At 40.7% G+C, this 13,045-nt stretch overlaps 2 long non-coding RNA genes across 2 annotated transcripts; both read left to right on the top strand.

Annotated features, from left to right (window-relative positions):
• Positions 1–3,683: 3,683 nt before the first annotated feature.
• LOC131344640 (uncharacterized) lies at positions 3,684–4,593 on the top strand. Its single transcript, XR_009203349.1, has 3 exons — positions 3,684–4,269; positions 4,382–4,429; positions 4,512–4,593. It is a non-coding gene; the product is annotated as an uncharacterized LOC131344640 (long non-coding RNA).
• Positions 4,594–4,741: 148 nt separating this feature from the next.
• LOC131344554 (uncharacterized) lies at positions 4,742–5,581 on the top strand. Its single transcript, XR_009203333.1, has 3 exons — positions 4,742–4,819; positions 4,937–4,986; positions 5,067–5,581. It is a non-coding gene; the product is annotated as an uncharacterized LOC131344554 (long non-coding RNA).
• Positions 5,582–13,045: the final 7,464 nt, after the last annotated feature.

Below are 13,045 nucleotides of genomic sequence, written 5' to 3'. Positions count from 1 at the left end.
TGTAAAATATTAGTACCACTGATGTCCATAACATTACAAGCGGCAGTTTAGCTTATTTGGTAGAGCGCCCGCCTCCCATGCTGGAGACCCGGTCGGAGTTGTATTTATACATTATTTGAGAATGTTTTGCAATAGTTTAAGCAACATATCGCTTAAACGATAATAGCTAGAAACATGCTTCCAACGCTAAAATGCTGCTTTAGGTGTGCTATTACTTTTCATGCTGATAAGTATTATAGTTTTTTTTTTAATATGGATTTTTAAATGTATTTTTCACGGACTTCAGACCGCGTGTGTGTGTGTGTGTGACGTCAGCTAGACTGAGGGAAGAGGTTTTTTTAAGGACGCATCGTCTTTAAACTGTTCCTACAGCTTGAATTCTTCCTCTACAGCCACATAAACTACCTTAAACTTTTTAAACTGTGACTTTAGCTTTTAAGTATTATTTGAGCATGTCTTGCAATAGTTTAAGCAAGATATTCGCAATAACACTCGCATTTTCTTCTGAAATGCAACATTCTAATTATTATTATTATTATTATTATTATTAGTGTGATTGGTGTGATTTATCGTCACTATTTATTATTATTATTATTATTCCGGTTCCTGGACTTGCTACTGGTCCTAAACGGTAATAGCTAGAAACATGGTTCCAACGCTAAAATGTTGCCCATGTTATGCTTAAGTGTGCTATTACTTTTCATGCTGATAAGTATTGTAGTTTATTTTATATTAATTTGTAAATGCATTTTTTACAGACTTCACTTCCTGGTTTCCGTACAGTTCGGTCTTTCTCAGAGGTTTTCGGTAACTGCTGTAAACATGCCGTAAAGGTGCAGGCAAAGCGGTGTTGGTAAATACTACTACTCATACTACGTTAAACTTTAGCTATGCTTCACTTCCTGGGTTTCATACGGATATTTAAGCACAGCGCACACACTAGTTTGTTTAGACTTCATATTTTAACTGTGACTTTAGTTTGTGTTTATTATTTGAGAATGTCTTGCAATAGTTTAAGCATGTATAGCTTTTATATTTAATAACTAATAACTATTAAGTTAACTTGCCAGTGAAAGCTTTCATCGCTTGTGGGACATTGTTAGCGCATCAGCCTCCCATGCTGGGGACCCGGGTTCGAGACCTGCTTAGAGTTGCATTTATATATTATTTCAGAATTTCTTGCAATAGTTTAAGCAACATATCGGTTAAACGGTAATAGCTAGAAACATGGTTCCAACGATAAAATGCCGCTTAGGTGTGCTATTACTTTTCATGCTGATAAGTATTATAGTTTTTTTTATATGGATTTGTAAATGTATTTTTCACGGACTTCAGACCGCTGCTGTGTGTGTGTGTCTGTGTGTGTGTGTCTGTGTGTGAGAGATGTCAGCTAGAGTGAGTGAAGAGGTTTGTTTTTTTAAGTCGTATCGTCTTTAAACTGACATTTAAGCAGAGCTTTGTTTTGAAATTGTTCTTCTGATGTCTGAAGGTCCAGAGAGTGCTGAGGGTAAACCCATGGGCTTGGAATCGAAGTACAAGTGGGTTTTTAGAACAGAATGCACTCTTAATATGAGGTGTCTGCTAAGACCTAAATTATGTAAAGGTGTATGGTGTATTGTGTGTGTGTGTGCGTTTGTGTGTGTGTGTGTGTTAGGCACCTGTTGGAGATGTTATGAGGACAGCGGTTCACGGTGAGAGTAACTCCGAGCATATCATCAGTCCATGTGGATCTGTTAAAACCATGGTATGAAGATGTCTCTGTGCTAATCTGGTCTTTCTCCTGGACGCTCTGAAGAAGGGTCAGTTGTCCGATGTGGCTCCGTTTTTCTTTTCAGCAGTTTTGCTCACGTCATGTTCACTCACTTATCGTGTCAACATGAGAGAGGGATGAGTAGCTCTCATTAGTAGGAGAAACTAAATGGTATGTTACCAAAAATGCTGAGATGTGGTTCTCTGACACTAACTCAGTGTTTAGGTGTTTAGGTAACTTGCTACATGCCTGGCTGATGCAAAATAAATATGCTGATACGTTTTACTAGATCTTCTGTAACTACTATAAACAAACCAACAGAAACTTGCAGTTTGAGTTTCTCAAAAATATCCCAGTCGTTCCTGGCCGCAGTCCGATCTTTTTCTAATCAGATGTAAATCCCAGGTGAGTCGTGTATACAGCTGGGACGTTACAGGAGCGGCAACATCACATGATTCAAAAGAAGTGAATGTGAGAGAAACTTGGGAGTGATATTACTGTAACTGATAACCCAGTCTGTCTGTCTGTCTGCCTGCCTACCTACCTGTCTGTCTTCTTGCCTGCCTGTCTGTCTGTGTACCTGTCTGTCTGCCTGCTTGCCTACCTGTCTTCCTTCCTGGCTATCTTCCTTTCTATCTGCCTACCTGCCTGTCTTCCTTCTTGGCTGTCATCCTTTCTGTCGGCCTACCTGTCGGTCTGTCTGACTGCCTACCTATCTGTCTGTAACTCTGTTTGTCTGCCTGCCTGCCTGCCTGTCTGTCTTCCTTCCTTCCTCAACATCTCAACACTCGACTGTTGATGACGTTAGTAGTCACGTTACTTCGAAGGGAACGCAATATTTATAATTTGCTGGGAAGAAATTTATTTACATTACACTAACAAGACTTACTTTTAATTTCAATCAACCATACTTTTTACGTAACACAAATGGATAGACAGAAAAGTAAATGTTTTGGGTCAGATCAAGTTCTTTAGAGGAATGACAAGCCTTTTGCACATTTTTCAGTGTCATTATTGGTCACTAAATGACCGTGTATTACCCAGAATACATTGCTGATTGTCCATGTGATATAATGTTAGAGGTGTTAGTATGAAGCTGCTAGAATCAGAAACACTTGGGAACTGTTTGCTCTACTTTTCACAGAGTCCCAGTGCTGGTGAGCTGAAAAGAGCCTGGTGCATTGTTCAGGTTCAGTCTCCAGACTCGTTCAGCTGAGGTATTGTATAGTGCTACAGCTGAGACACACACACACGTCTTTACAAGTTCTAATGTTTCGTTTTTTTGTACTATTTCTAGTCAGCGGAAATCAAGAGAGACATCCTCAGGATTTTAAGGGGTCCAGAGAATCGACTCTGTGAAACCAGAGCGATGTACCTCTTGAATCATGAGGTAATCACAGTCTTTATTAATCTGATGAAGAGAATTGACATTAATGAGTATTATATGCGCACTTTTATGTTATAGTTCTTGAGTTTTATCTTAATGTTATTTGCAGGAATTCTCTTTTGGTTGCGACACTGAGGACTGGTTCAGTGGCATTCAGGTAAGGGATTATTCGTGGTGGCTTTATAAAATTTTGTTAACTGCAGTGACTAATTGTGTTTGTGTGTGTTAAGGTTGTTGAGGCAAACCTGCAGCTGCGGCCCACTGAACCTCACCGTGACACTTCAGCTGTCAGTCTGGTAACCAAACCTATAATTTATTTATGAAAGATGATGGCTGGATTGTCCATGTGACAGAATGTTAGAGGTGTTAGTATGAAGCTGCTAGAATCAGAAACACTTGTGAACGTTTTGCTCTATTTTTCACAGCCTCCCAATGCTGGTGAGCTGAACAGAGCCTGGTGCGATGATCAGGTTCAGTCTCCAGACCTGTTCAGCTCCCAGTCTGAGGTACTGTACAGTGCTGAGGAATTCTCTCATTTTAATGATACTGAGGACCATCTCACTGGAACTCAGGTAAGGGCTAATTCATTGTGGAATTACAAAATGTTGTTAACTGCAGTGACTAATTTTGTGTTTGTGTGTATTAAGGTCGATGAGGCCGTACGATGAGCTGCTGCCCACCGCATCTCACGATGACCCTTCACCTTTCGTTCTGATAAGCAAACTATTCATTTATTTACTAAACCCAATCACTGCAGTTTACAAGGTTGTGGGGTGGTTTTTGGTTAAGGAAAGCGACAGAACGTTAGACGTGTTAGTATGAAACTGCCATGAGAAGAAGCACTTATGATCTTTATGCTCTACTTTTTACAGCCTCTCACCGCTGGAATACTGGACCTCGCCTGGAAGAACATTCAGTTCCTCCCTGCTGACTACTTCTGCTCCCAGTCTTGGGTATTGTACAGAGCTGCAGCTGAGATACAAACACCATTAGTTACAAGTTCTAATGTTTAGTTTTGTTTTTGTATTTCTAGTCAGTGGAAATGAAGACCTACTTCCTCAGGATGATAAGGGGTCCGGAGAGTGTGGTCTGCTGGTTTAATACCACCAAGACCTGCTTCTTGAACCACATGGTAATTACAGGCTTAATTACTCTGATGAAGAGAATTGACATTAATGATTATTAGATGAGAACTTTTGTGAAAAAGATCTTGAGTTTCAGCTGATTTTGCTGTGCATTTGCAGGGAATCCCTTATGATGCCTGTGTTGAGGACTCTTTCACTGGCATTAAGGTAAGGGATTATTCATTATGGCATCACAAATCTTTTGTTAATTGCAGTAATTAATTGTGTTTACTTTAAAATGTCTTTTAAGAGCGTATCTGGGAGGGTTACAGAATACATCTGCTGTAACCTCATGGAATCATCCGTCATTGTGGCACTGCAGGATTTTGTGGCAAGTTTATTACATTAGTTATTATTTATTCAGTATATATATATTTTTTTTAGGTATTTTTAATAATCCATTTTAATTTTTATTTTTTTAAATTTTTTATTTAACAGCACCTCTTTAAAAAGGTGACCTGCACATACCTGTATGTGTTTGAAGATGGGCAGGTGGACACCGCCACTTGGGCAACGCGAGATGTTTGCTCTCCTCACAATTCACAGAGCAACTCTGAGGTAATTCTGTGTTTCCAAACTTCCGTGTATCTACACATACACGCTAATTCCCCTGGATAGGAGTCTGTAAAATGTACTGTGTGAGTTTTAATGATTCATTGCTAATTTGCGTTGCAGGATTGTGAGGAGAGATTTAGCCCAGAGGAGATGGAGGTGCCCTTTATTAGGTACAATCCTCTTCCCAGTTTAATGGTGTAATGGTGTTATTTATGTGTAACATGCACTAAGCATTTCCATCGTTCCTTAGCTGCCTACTATCAGACAGAGAGGTGACTGATATCGGCTTGAAGCTGCCTGCTCTCCGCCAGGCGTCTGATGTGAGTAAAAGCTTTGTGTAGCTGCTGTTATTGCACAGGTAAAGTCCACTCTGCATTAACTGTTCTGTCTTTATATTCAGACTGTGTTAGACTGCATGCTTAATCTGAACTTCCTGTTTCTGACCGGAAAGAAGATTGTAATGCAGCTTTTCTCTAATTTAAATATTTCCAGCAATTTCCCATATTCAGTGTATGGCTACTTTAGTCCCTCCTTCCTTAGTTTACATACGTTTTCCCAGTTCCCATTATTTTCGCATTTGTCCCGATACCGCCCCTAAATTGATACCATCCTCCCCTTGATGACGTCAATTTTCCTCCTCACCAGTTCCCCTTATTTTTAGGCTAAGTCAACCATTTTTATAAAAAATTGGCGCTTACTTATAGGCGCCACTTCCTTATTGACTTCATTTGACCATCACCTCTTAAAGGTGCTTCCTCGGCTCATCCTGACCTCGCGCATTGCCCTCCACAACAATGTGTAAGTACCTTGCTCTCTTCCTCTATGTCATGATGACTTTTCCCTCTACCTACTTGATCCAAGTTTTGTTTTACTAATTTTAAACTAAGCTGTGCCATTAAGCTGCCTCATATCCTTTTCTCTTTTCATCACTGTTGGTTGCTAGTATTCCAATGCTATTGTCTCCTCTACCTGCCTATCACTGTCATGTCACAGTGACCTGGCCTACTTCCCACACTGTGTTCCTTTTGCCTTAGTACATGCTCTCTTTTGCTGGCTACATAGTCACACAATATGCACTTCACTCATCTTCACTCATCTCTTCCCATTTCCCATTATTTTTCCTAGCTCAGTCAGCCCGCCGCGCTATCTTCCGGAGAAGTCCCAGGGGTGCTCTGCGACGCTATCGCCAGTATCAGCTATCCTGTCTGGCCATTGAACTTACTGGTTTCCTGGAGCACCTATCTAAATCCTCTATTCCTGAGTCTCCTTACCTCACTCACCATATCGTGAGAGATACCGTCTGTCTTGATCAGAGCACCCAATTTCACCCCACAACCTGTGATCAGTCTACTCAGACCTTCTACTGGCATTGGACACGCACCACCTCTTGAGGCGTCCAGACTGAGGATTTCCCTGTTGAGATCTCCTCTAATGATTCTTCCTCTGACTCTTCTTCATCAGCTAATTCCCCTGACATTCCCCAACTTTCTCCTGAATTTGTGCCTATGCCTTACAGTGTTCATGATATTCCTCAGTCTTCTCCTGACTATTCACCCCCAACTTCTCCCACTGATTACTCTCCAACTTCTCCTCAGGATCCCGAGATTCCGTCTTCTACAACTGACCCTCCGGTCCCACTGATCCCATTGGATAGGCTGGCTGACTGAGTTGTAACTCCTAATGTTTCAATAAATCTCTCCTCTTTTCTGTTTCTTGGTTCCAGTGTGGTTATTACGCTAGCATGCTGCCATTAATAATTCTGCATGATTATTATAAAGACCATGAGGCTATATCTGATTATTATAGCTATTATTAATCAAAGTTAACTACTTAATCAATGGCTAAATAATTCTTGATAGATACACACTACTCTTAGGCAGAATATTGCTAAGTCAGAGCTTAGAGCATTGAGTACATTATTACTTAAGCTACTTTTAAAGCTAGGTGTATAATTCAAAGCTGGGTATATTTCTTTTTTTTCCCTCCGACACACTGTACAGTACCTCAGACTGGGAGCTGAAGGAGTCTGGAGACCGAACCTGATCATCGCACCAGGCTCTGTTCAGCTCACCAGCATTGGGAGGCTGTGAAAAATAGAGCAAAACGTTCACAAGTGTTTCTGATTCTAGCAGCTTCATACTAACACCTCTAACATTCTGTCACATGGACAATCCAGCCATCATCTTTCATAAATAAATTATAGGTTTGGTTACCAGACTGACAGCTGAAGTGTCACGGTGAGGTTCAGTGGGCCGCAGCTGCAGGTTTGCCTCAACAACCTTAACACACACACAAACACAATTAGTCACTGCAGTTAACAAAATTTTATAAAGCCACCACGAATAATCCCTTACCTGAATGCCACTGAACCAGTCCTCAGTGTCGCAACCAAAAGAGAATTCCTGCAAATAACATTAAGATAAAACTCAAGAACTATAACATAAAAGTGCACATATAATACTCATTAATGTCAATTCTCTTCATCAGATTAATAAAGACTGTGATTACCTCATGATTCAAGAGGTACATCACTCTGGTTTCACAGAGTCGACTCTCTGGACCCCTTAAAATCCTGAGGATGTCTCTCTTGATTTCTGCCGACTAGAAATAGAACAAAAAAAACGAAACATTAGAACTTGTAAAGACGTGTGTGTGTGTCTCAGCTGTAGCACTATACAATACCTCAGCTGAACGAGTCTGGAGACTGAACCTGAACAATGCACCAGGCTCTTTTCAGCTCACCAGCACTGGGACTCTGTGAAAAGTAGAGCAAACAGTTCCCAAGTGTTTCTTATTCTAGCAGCTTCATACTAACACCTCTAACATTATATCACATGGACAATCCAGCAATCATCTTTGGTTAATAAACTGTAGGTTTGGTTACCAGACTGACAGCTGAAGTGTCACGGTAAGATGCGGTGGGAAGAGGCAGCATTTCCGGCTCAATGACCTTCACACACACACACACACACACACTCACACACACACACAATTAGTAGCAGCCTATATGTTTAAATTTAGTTAAAATCTGACTATTTATCTGACAAATACCTGGAGGATAGAGGGAGTATCAAGTGATCCTCCCAGCACATCCGCAGAGTCTGGGGAGAGAGAGAGAGAGAGAGACTGTTTATAACCCTGTGAGTATGACAGCTAGTGAACTTATGAAGAAACAGAATATTACAGTATTATCAGTCAGCTTCACTGTGCACGTGACCTGATTAAACTCTCTAAACCCTTCTGTCCATCACCCAAATACTATTTGTATTAATATTATAGTATCTAATTATTAGTGTCTAATTATTAAAACTATTATTATTATTATTATGCCGAGTTCAGCAATCTAACTCTCTTTATACTCACTATGATTGTGTACATTACGCGATTAGCTACATTCTAAAGGCAGATAACACATTTGTAACAAAAAGACATTAAAGACATTAAAAAGTACCATAATTTAACATGTAATTTGTGTAATAATGAAAGACAAATTCTCTAGATAAATAACATTAGGACAAAAATTACACCGTAATTTAAAGAGGTAACCGTGGCGCGTGAGCTAGATAAAAGTCCGCGGCGCGTGAGCTGGCTAATCACTAGGCTAAGCATGATTTAGTGTAAAACCTGTAGTCATTATTGTTGAAAGTGACCGACCAGTGAGGTAAACATTTTATTGCAAAAATAAAATAAATGCTTAAGCCAATGTCATCAATTCCGTTAAGTATTTTACTGTGTAGTTTATTCCTATGGCCGAGTTCGCTAGCACGGTAACTAGCACTAGACTAATACGCTGCAAAAGAGGATATCGCTGATTAACTAGATAACATTAGACTGTAACACAGAGTAACTTAAACATGATTTATTGTAAAAACACTGATATTATAGTCAAATCATCCTACCGTGAGCTGGCTGAGTGTGGTCAGCAGCAGCGCTTTGTCCCTGCAAGTAGCGGTAAACGCAGTAACCTGCACCTGCAGAGACAGCGAGCAGCCCCGCAGCACAGCCGATCTCACGGAGAGTCCAGCTCCTCAGACCCGGGAGAAATCTTCGGAAATCCATCTGGTTTCTTCTTTTCCTGTCGCTTTTTCCAGTCGCGTGGGTTTGATGTTCTTCAGTCGCTTTCTGTGGTCTTGTTATCTGATGTTGATCCGAACTAATCAACACAAAAGGCAAGAAACGAACAAGAAGACAATTACCTTCCCTAACCTCCCTTACTAAGAAAAACAGAGACAAAAACCCACACTCCTTAACAAAAAAAATGGCAGTCACATCCCTACTACAGGATATATAGATAATGTAGCAATATTTACATTCACAGGCAAGAGTATATACAAATAAGGTAGCTAAAACCACAACAGGGCATAGATCAGCCTCAAAGTCAAGGCAAACAAGGATTGAAACCGGATTGACAGAAGCAAAAACACGACACGGATCTACACACACCACAAACACCAAATGCGGAGTGAGCAATCAAGCTCCTGGTACTGGCTTCCGTCCCAGCTTTATAAGGTCGCCATTACTGTGGCGGTAGAAGCTGGATCATCAGGAAAGTCCGGACTGGAGTACGGAGTGGACCAACCTGAAGAAGTTAAGCACGGGACTGGACACACAAAATAACCCCTACCTCACGGGTTGTAACAGCCTCTTTACTGAGTTCAGTGGACAGTGAAATCGACACACTGCAGATGACAGTGAAGCATGCCCTTCTGCTACAGATGACTGCTGATCGTCCAGCTCACTAGACACTTTCCTCCTCCCTGCATCATGCTGCACTGATCCATGGCCAGTGCCCTTTAAAATTCCACAGTTTTCATGTGACATTGAGCTTGTCCTTGAAGAGACAAACAAGGCGTATCATGCCTCTGAAACATACTTCCAAGATACAAGTGTTAAATCGGCAATAATTTCTTGACCTTGCCAAAGCCACATTCTCCTACACAGCCTACCCCCTCAAGTCTGCAAATAGCGTCAGTGGCTGAAGCACTTGTTGAGAAGTTTCCATGCCTTAAGGAGCCTGGGTCTTTTGCAGGGATGTATGGGTGGCAGCAACACCTCAAGTACAAGATGCACAATTTTCATGCCAAAAAAAGCACGACTAGAAAATATGACTAGAAAAGCACCATAAAAAAAGAATGTAACAGTTTGGTGATGTCAGTGAGTTGCTGTAGTTATTTCAGCTGTAAATACACTGATCAGGCATAACATTATGAGCACAGACAGGTGAAGTGAATAACACTGATTATCTCCTCTTCATGGCACCTGTTAGTGGGTGGGATATTAGGCAGCATGTGAAGGGCCAAATTGTGATGGCTAGACAACTAGACCAGAGCATCTCCAAAACTGCAGCTCTTGTGGGGTGTTCATGGTCTGCAGTGGTCAGTATCTATCAAAAGTATCCTTTAAGTCCTGTCAATTGCGAGGTGGGGCCTCTGCGGCTAACATCTTGGTACCAGATACCAGGGATATAGTGGAGTCCATGCCTCAATGGGTCAGGGCTGTTTTGGCAACAAAAGGGGTGGTCATAGGTGGTCAAAATGTTATGGCTGATCTGTGTATGTGTACAGAAGATCACCGAGTAAAAACAGAAGTCAAATCCAAAATCAAATGTAAAGACTTAATCTTATTAAGACACTAAAATAATACTGTTGATAAGAATAAACTAGATAAATGTAAACTTTTGCTTTCTGCTTAAAGGAAAATTAGACAGATTAAGCAGTGCAATCTGTCACTCCGATGTCTGATTCAGCCATCAGTGGCATTATTAACACATTGTTATATTGCATATAGACTGCATAGATAACCTACAGATACACGTGGTACTAGTAAATACAGTCACGTGCTTCATGACGTTCTGTTCTGTTACTTAATAAAGATTTTAAGAATTTAAGAACTAGTTTAGCAATTCAATCGATTACACACACTTATCTCTCTCACACACACACTGGGAGTTGGATTAAGCCTTCACTTAAACATTTTGGATATTATCGATTTTGCATATTGGAAGGAGAAAGCTGCAAGCACGAGGAGGAAGATGAAGAGTGCGAGGAACCGCAAAAACACACAGGTATTTCATTTATTAAGATATACCACACTTATTGGTTGTGATTGTAGCCCGGAGAAAAAAAAGGAGATTTCGTTTATTTTTATTTCATTTCAGTTTTACTTTATCTCCTGATGTATGTACATAGTTTTATAACGTGTTTAAAAAATAGTACATGTAAAATAATTGAATTTAGAAAGTGTTCATTCAAAATGTGACCCGGAGAAGAAGGCAGTGATTTTGACGGTCTGGGATTTAGGGTCTGCGAAATTGTTAGGAGAGCCCTGTCCCGAAACCCATCGCCCACTATGATGACCAGCTGATGCGGATGGAACAAGAGCGGCAAGAATACCTAGTGTCCCGCTGCCAGAGCTTGGGAAAAAATGCCACTGCATACGAACAAACCCAGAAAGCCATTACTATGCGCATCTGCGGTCGTTCTGAGATCAAGGAGGATGTCCAGTCCGTTCTCTGTTCTAGCAGGAAGGAGACAAACAAGAAAGCTAGCATGAGAGAACAAACGAAGCAAAGGAAAGGACTAGAGGTGGACACTACCAAAATGGTGCATGTAGATAGAAAGGCACCAGTTCACCTCAAACCTTTAACCAACCTCGACACCTCAAATAAATCCGAGGTGAAGCCCCGAGACAGACCTGCAGAAGTCATTTCTAAGCTGTTTCATCTGCTGGAGCACCAGGACCCGTATGTATTTAATCACCATCCTTGATATTACACCTATAAAAGATTCACCTTTTTGACTTTACTGTAATAACGGCTTCCCAGGCACATTCGTCTCACTCTAATGCATTATTCATTGCAGGCATAAAAGATCACATGGGCTGAAAGTGGTACATGCTTTGGCTGAGCGTAAACCTGACATTCTGCTGCCCAGTTTACATGACGTCTGCTTGGCTGTGCTCAGAGAGGTAGCTCACATGTCCTACACACACACACACTAGACAAAAGTCCATGCTAAATTACCTTTTTTTCTTAAAAAGTCTTGAGGTAAAGTGTTAAAAGTCAAGCATTAATATTTGATAACCTCTTCATCCTGATAGAATTTGATACCAGAAAGTCCAGATAAAAGCAAAGCTAATATTTAGTGACCATCATTAAAGAACCGTAGTGCTGTCCCTCAGAGTAAAGACAGACTCTAACCATGCTCTCTCGCACACCTCAGGTGGATAACCGGTACTCCACATTGACTCATGCTGCCATTCTTACCATGACCCACCTGTTTGTCCATCTTCGGAATGACATGGACAATGAGTGTCAGATCACAGCCACTGTCTTGCTGGACCGACTAAGCGAGTCCACTGAGTTAATCAGAGAGGCAGTGGACCTGGCGCTCAGTGAAATGGTGTACACAGATTAAAGTGGTAAAACCACAGTGGTAAACAGATTGTTCTTTCAGCTTTGAGTTAGGCATAAATAGTGTCAAGAAAACAAAGTTAGATTTCTTTGCTTTATATAATTGATTAAAACCACAGCTCATGGTTTTGTGTTTGTTCTCCAGTCATGTGGACCCACTGGTGAGAACTCACATGGTGCAGTGCCTGTTTCAACACATTCAGATCGCTGGCATTTCACACATGTTGACGGGCAAAAGGAACACCACTAGGTGCTTCCTATCTGCCCTAAACAAATTAGCTCTAGACTCTGAAGAGGAAGTGAGGTAGGTGGCTGACTTCCTCTTGCTCTTACTCTTCCAATACAATTTATTAACACACTTTAGTTAAAATGCTGATATATTTTTATTTTAAAATCTATTTTGCAGTTTAGTTGCCGAGAACATAATTGTGTTTTCAGACGTAGAGAGAAGAATTCCTAAGACGATAGACATTTTGTTGCCAGAAAACAAAAGATGGGCAATCAAAGAAATAATCAGCAAATACAGGTGAAGTTTACACCGACGCTGAAGACACGAAATGACGCTGAAGACCCCACACTAAACAATAAGCTTACAGCAAATATAGTTATTAAATAAATAACGTGAATCTGTGTGATGTGGTTAATATTATTGTTACTACAATAAAATTTGCTTTTCTATATGACATTATGCGTGTACAATAGTTACAAATTATTTGAGGTATCTTCTTTTCTTTTACTCAATCAGAAACACATTTCCCAGGTGTGTGCCAGCAATGTATTCTGGGTAATACACGGTCATTTAGTGACCAATAATGACA

Source organism: Hemibagrus wyckioides, linkage group LG23, assembly GCF_019097595.1.
Source record: "Hemibagrus wyckioides isolate EC202008001 linkage group LG23, SWU_Hwy_1.0, whole genome shotgun sequence".
Lineage (NCBI taxonomy): Eukaryota > Metazoa > Chordata > Actinopteri > Siluriformes > Bagridae > Hemibagrus > Hemibagrus wyckioides.
The sequence above is the reverse complement of the archived record's forward strand: the minus strand, read 5'-3'. Positions and strand labels throughout refer to the sequence as shown.